We start from the raw sequence: 5,793 nt of genomic DNA, 5'->3' as shown, positions 1-5,793 counted from the left end.
CAGACCTGCTCCGCCTCCTTGCCCTTGCTTGTGATGGCGGCGCCCTTGCTTCCGGGAAGCCGCCGGAGAGCAGCGCCGACCCGCCGCTGAAGCCGGAGACTGACAGGGGAAGAGAGGCGCCGGGCAGACCAGGCCACCCGCAGGGACAAGCGCGGTCGCCGCTGCCCGAGGTTCGTGACAGTACCCCCTCCTCCAGGAGTGGCCCCTGGACACTTCCCGGGCTTAGTCGGATGTCTGGAGTGGAAGATCCGAATCAGACGAGGAGCCGTTACTTCAGTAGCCCCAATCCAACTTCTCTCCTCAGGTCCATAACCCTTCCAGTCCACCAAGTACTGTAATTTTTTATGAAGATAACGAGAGTCCAGAATAGCTTTGATTTCAAACTCCGCTCCAGCTTCTGCCACTACGGACGTTGGCCTTGGGAGTGCTGAGTGGAATCGATTCAGTATGAGGGGACGGAGTAGAGAAACATGGAAGGCGTTAGGTATGCGAAGATGGGCAGGCAAACCCAGTTTACAGACCACAGGATTTAAGACTTGTAGCACAGGGTAAGGACCGATGAACCTTGGAGCGAATTTCATGGTGGGCACCTTCAACCGGAGATTCCGTGTGGACAGCCATACCCTGTCCCCAACTTTATATTGAGGTGCGGCTTGCCGTTTCTTATCTGCAAAGAACTTGTACCGAACAGAAACCTGCTTAAGATTAGCATGAACCTTTCTCCAAATTTGTCCAAAGTGTCGTAGAGTGGACGCTACAGCAGGAACCTCTATTATCGGAAGGCTTGGAAATTCCGGAACACGGGGATGGAACCCGTAGTTGACGAAAAATGGTGATTCCCCAGTGGAAGAATGAAACAAATGGTTATGGGCAAACTCCGCCCAAGGCAACAACTCCACCCAGTTGTCCTGTGAAGGAGAGAGATACAACCGAAGAAAAGTCTCTAGATCTTGATTGACTCGTTCCGTTTGTCCATTTGTTTGGGGATGATAAGCCGACGAAAACTTAAGTTTAATGTGTAGAGTTGAACAAAGGGCTTTCCAAAACCTGGCGGTGAACTGTACTCCACGGTCAGAAACAATCTCTTGTGGCAACCCATGCAAACGAAAATGTTCTCGGATAAACAATAGAGCCAGTTTCGGTGCTGTCGGAAGACCAGTCAAGGGCACAAAGTGTGCCATCTTCGAAAAACGGTCAACGATAACCCAAACGGTGTTGCAACCCTTGGAACAGGGCAAGTCAGTGATGAAGTCCATGGAAATGTGAGTCCAGGGTCTCACAGGGATAGGCAGAGGACGAAGTAACCCTGCAGGAGGCAGACGAGGAGATTTATGTTGTGTACATTGGGGACATGAATTAACGCAATCTTGTACATCCTTCCTCATGGTGTTCCACCAGTAAGACCTTTGCAGAAACTTGTACATCTTCTGAGCGCCGGGATGACCGGAAAACTTGGAGTTATGGACCCACCGTAGTATTCCTGGGCGGAATCTAGCTGGTACGGACATTCTTCCAGGAGGAGGAGCTGGAGTAGTTAAAGCAGCAGAGACAGAAACTGGATTCAGAATTAAACCCCGCTCCGGAGGTTCATCCTCGTCTGTGGGAACCTGTGAACGGGAAAGCGCATCTGCTTTAATATTGAGAGTCCCGGCACGGTACTTGATAATGAACGAGAATCGGGAAAAGAAAAGTGCCCATCTCGCCTGGCGAGGATTCAAACATTGTGCGGATTTGATGTACAGTAAATTCTTGTGATCCGTGTAGATGGTAAACACATGTTTAGCCCCTTCTAGAAGATATCTCCATTCTTCCAAGGCAGATTTGATTGCCAAGAGTTCCTGGTCTCCAATAGAGTAATTTCGTTCGGCTGGAGAGAATTTACGAGAGTGGAAGCCACACGGATGTAATTTCTTATCAGAGGAATGCTGGGAGAGGACAGCCCCCACCCCGACTGAAGATGCATCAACTTCTAAGAAGAAGGGTTCCTCGAAATTTGGTTGTTGGAGAACTGGAGCCGTCGTGAAAGCTAACTTTAAGCGAGAAAAAGCTACAATGGCTTCCGGAGGCCACAAACTAGGATTAGAACCCTTTCTCGTCAGGGCAGTAATGGGTGCAACAATGGTGGAGAAACCTTTAATGAATTTCCTGTAGTAGTTCGCAAAGCCCAGGAACCTTTGTATTGCTTTCAGGGAAAGAGGCTGAGTCCAATCACGAATGGCCGACAACTTTTCCGGATCCATGCGAAGCTCCGTCCCCGAGATGACATAACCGAGGAACGGAATAGATGTTACTTCAAAGGTACATTTGGAAAGCTTGGCGTAGAGATGATTCTCTTGTAAACGGTGTAGCACCTCTTTGACTTGAGTCCTGTGTTCGACAAGATTCTTGGAAAAAATCAGTATGTCGTCCAGATATACCACAACGCTCTGATACAGCATATCACGAAAGATTTCGTTGACGAATCCCTGGAAAACCGCGGGAGCATTACTAAGACCAAACGGCATCACCAAGTATTCGTAATGCCCATCTCGGGTATTAAAGGCAGTCTTCCATTCATCCCCCTCTCGGATGCGTATAAGATTATAAGCTCCTCTCAAGTCGAGTTTTGAAAAAATGCGGGCACCACGAACCCTATCAAATAACTCTGTGATTAGTGGCAAGGGGTATTTATTCTTAATAGTAATGTCGTTTAGGCCGCGGTAGTCGATGCATGGTCTCAACCCCCCGTCCTTTTTCTTCACGAAAAAGAAGCCTGCACCAGCAGGGGAGGAAGAGGGGCGAATGAATCCCTTGAGCATATTGGACTTAATATACTCCGACATGGCTTGAGTCTCGGGAAGAGACAGAGGATATGTGCGACCACGAGGTGGCGTCTTCCCTGGGACAAGGTCAATAGGGCAGTCCCAAGGCCTGTGAGGTGGTAACAGGTCAGCAGCTTGTTCCGAAAATACGTCCTTGTACCCTTGATATGCCTCCGGAATGTGCTCTTCATCCGTTTTGGAGGTAACACGGAGCGGACAAACAGGAGTAAGACAATTAGTGTGACAAAAGGAACTCCAGGACAGAATTTGTGACGACTTCCAATCGATGTGGGGGTTATGACTTTTCAGCCAAGGCATTCCAAGAACCAGATCATGGGGCATTTCTGGGATTACCAAGAGTTCCAAATCTTCCTGATGTAGAGCCCCGACCCGCAGCTTAACTGGCCCCGTGCGCCACATTATGAGACCTTTGGAAATTCTAGTCCCGTTGATAGCCGTCAGTGAAATTGGCCGCTCGATAGGCCGTAACTTTAAACCCAAACTTTGGGCACAGAAGGAAGAAACGAAGTTCCCTGCAGCTCCGGAATCCAATAGGGCTTCACAAGACCTGGAGACTGAATTGGAGACTAGAGTTACTGGAAGCAAGCAGTCCGAAGTTGGAGAAGCTTTTGTCGTAACTCCCAGCTTGACTCCTCCGGAACAAGCTAGGTCTGCCCGTTTCCCGGACGGACTTTACAAGATTTAAGAAAATGATCTGCGGCTCCACAGTAAAGGCAGAGTTTACCCTCACGACGACGCTGTCGTTCTTCCGGAGACAGTCGGGAGCGGTTAATTTGCATGGGCTCATCTGAGCTAGGTGAGGCCACCGGCCTAGGAGTAGGATTCCGGAACCTGGAACGATCCGAACGGTTACGTTCTCTTCCACGCTCCTGCATCCGAAGATCCACCTTGACGCAAAGGGAAATCAAATCTTCTAATGGATCCGGCAGATCTCTAGTAACCAGCTCGTCTTTCAGCCGGTCGGAAAGACCGTTCCAGAAGGCAGCTCTCAGGGCATCATTATTCCAGCGTAGTTCGGAAGCAATGGTCTGGAAATGAACCACGTACTGGCCCACGGAACGGGCGCCCTGCCGAACACGGAGCAAATCGGAAGAAGCAGTGGTCATTCTGCCGGGCTCGTCGAAAATCCTTCGAAAGGACGAGATGAAGTTGGTGTAGTTGGAAACCATGGGATCAGATCGTTCCCATAATGGAGACACCCAATCCAAAGCAGAACCTTCCAACAGAGAAATAATATATGCTACCTTGGACCGGTCTGTAGGAAAGTTGTGTGCAAGTAGCTCGAAATGTACCTCGCACTGGTTCAAGAAACCACGACAATTTTTGGGATTCCCATTATAGCGGGACGGAGTAGGCAACTGAAGGCGTGGAGTGACACCGGCCGATGGTTGAACATTGCTGGCAACGGCAACTGGTGCGACTGCTGGAACAGGAGCCGGAATTACTGAGGCCAGAGACGCCTGAATCTGATCCAGACGCCCGGACAACTGCTGGAGGTACTGCATCACCTGACCTTGTGCTGCTTCCTGACTTTGCACTCGAGAAGCCAGGTTCTGGATGGCACTAGAGTCCGTGTTCCGATCCCCCGAGTCCATGAGGCCTGAGTATACTATCACTGACCTGGTTTGGGAGTGTTGTGGACTCGGGGCTTCTTCCGATGACCGGGAAGAGGAACCGCCACTGGGTCGTAGTAGAGATGGCCGGATGTAGGTCTTCCTCATGCAGAACTAAGACGGCAGGCGGGAGGCCCAGAGGAATTCTTGTAGGTCTCCTGTAAGACAAGACTTGTAGAAATAATGAAGGCTGGGGTACTGAGATATTGGAGACACTGTGGTATTGAAGGCACTGAGGTACTGGGAGTACAGGGAGTGCTGGGAGACCCTTGGAGGCACGGAGGTGTTTGGAGGCACGGAGGTGCTTGGAGGCACGGAGGTGTTTGGAGACACCGAGGTGTTTGGAGGGACGAGGTGCTTGGAGGCACGAGGTGCTTGGAGACACGGAGGTAACTGGAGGCACGGAGGTGCTTTGAGGCGCGGAGGTGTTTGGAGGCACGGGGTGCTTGGAGGCACGAGGTGCTTGGAGGCACGGAGGTGCTTGGAGGCACGGAGGTAACTGGAGGCACGGAGGTAACTGGAGGCACGGAGGTAACTGGAGGCACGGAGGTGCTTGAGGCGCGGAGGTGCTTGGAGGCACGAGGTGCTTGGAGGCACGAGGTGCTTGGAGGCACGGAGGTGCTTGGAGGCACGGAGGTGCTTGGAGGCACGAGGTGCTTGGAGACACGGAGGTAACTGGAGGCACGGAGGTGCTTGTAGGCACAGGATGCTTGGAAGCACAGGTTGCTTGTAGGCACAGGATGCTTGGAAGCACAGGATGCTTGCAGGGACAGGATGCTTGGAAGCACAGGATGCTTGCAGGGACAGGATGCTTGGAAGCACAGGATGCTTGCAGGGACAGGATGCTTGGAAGCACAGGATGCTTGCAGGGACGAGGGAGCTCTGGATCATAGCTTCCACAGGAGAAACGAAGATACTCAGGCATCGGATCTCTGCCTGGTATCTGATTTTAAATTCCCCGCCCTAGCCTGATTGGCGGAGCAGGCAGGTGACGTCAGACCTGCTCCGCCTCCTTGCCCTTGCTTGTGATGGCGGCGCCCTTGCTTCCGGGAAGCCGCCGGAGAGCAGCGCCGACCCGCCGCTGAAGCCGGAGACTGACAGGGGAAGAGAGGCGCCGGGCAGACCAGGCCACCCGCAGGGACAAGCGCGGTCGCCGCTGCCCGAGGTTCGTGACACTTATCAAACGTCTGTTCCTCACTCAATTATACATTGCAGGATTTCTCATACGTCCTAGAGGATGCTGGGGACACTTCAAGAACCATGGGGTATAGACGGGATCCGCAGGAGACATGGGCACTTTAAGACTTTGAAGGGGTGTGAACTGGTGCCTTCCTCTATGCCCCTCCTCCAGACTCCAG

This window comes from Pseudophryne corroboree, chromosome 2 (assembly GCF_028390025.1).
Source record: "Pseudophryne corroboree isolate aPseCor3 chromosome 2, aPseCor3.hap2, whole genome shotgun sequence".
Classification (NCBI taxonomy): Eukaryota; Metazoa; Chordata; class Amphibia; order Anura; family Myobatrachidae; genus Pseudophryne; species Pseudophryne corroboree.
Note: the sequence above shows the minus strand (reverse complement) of the source record.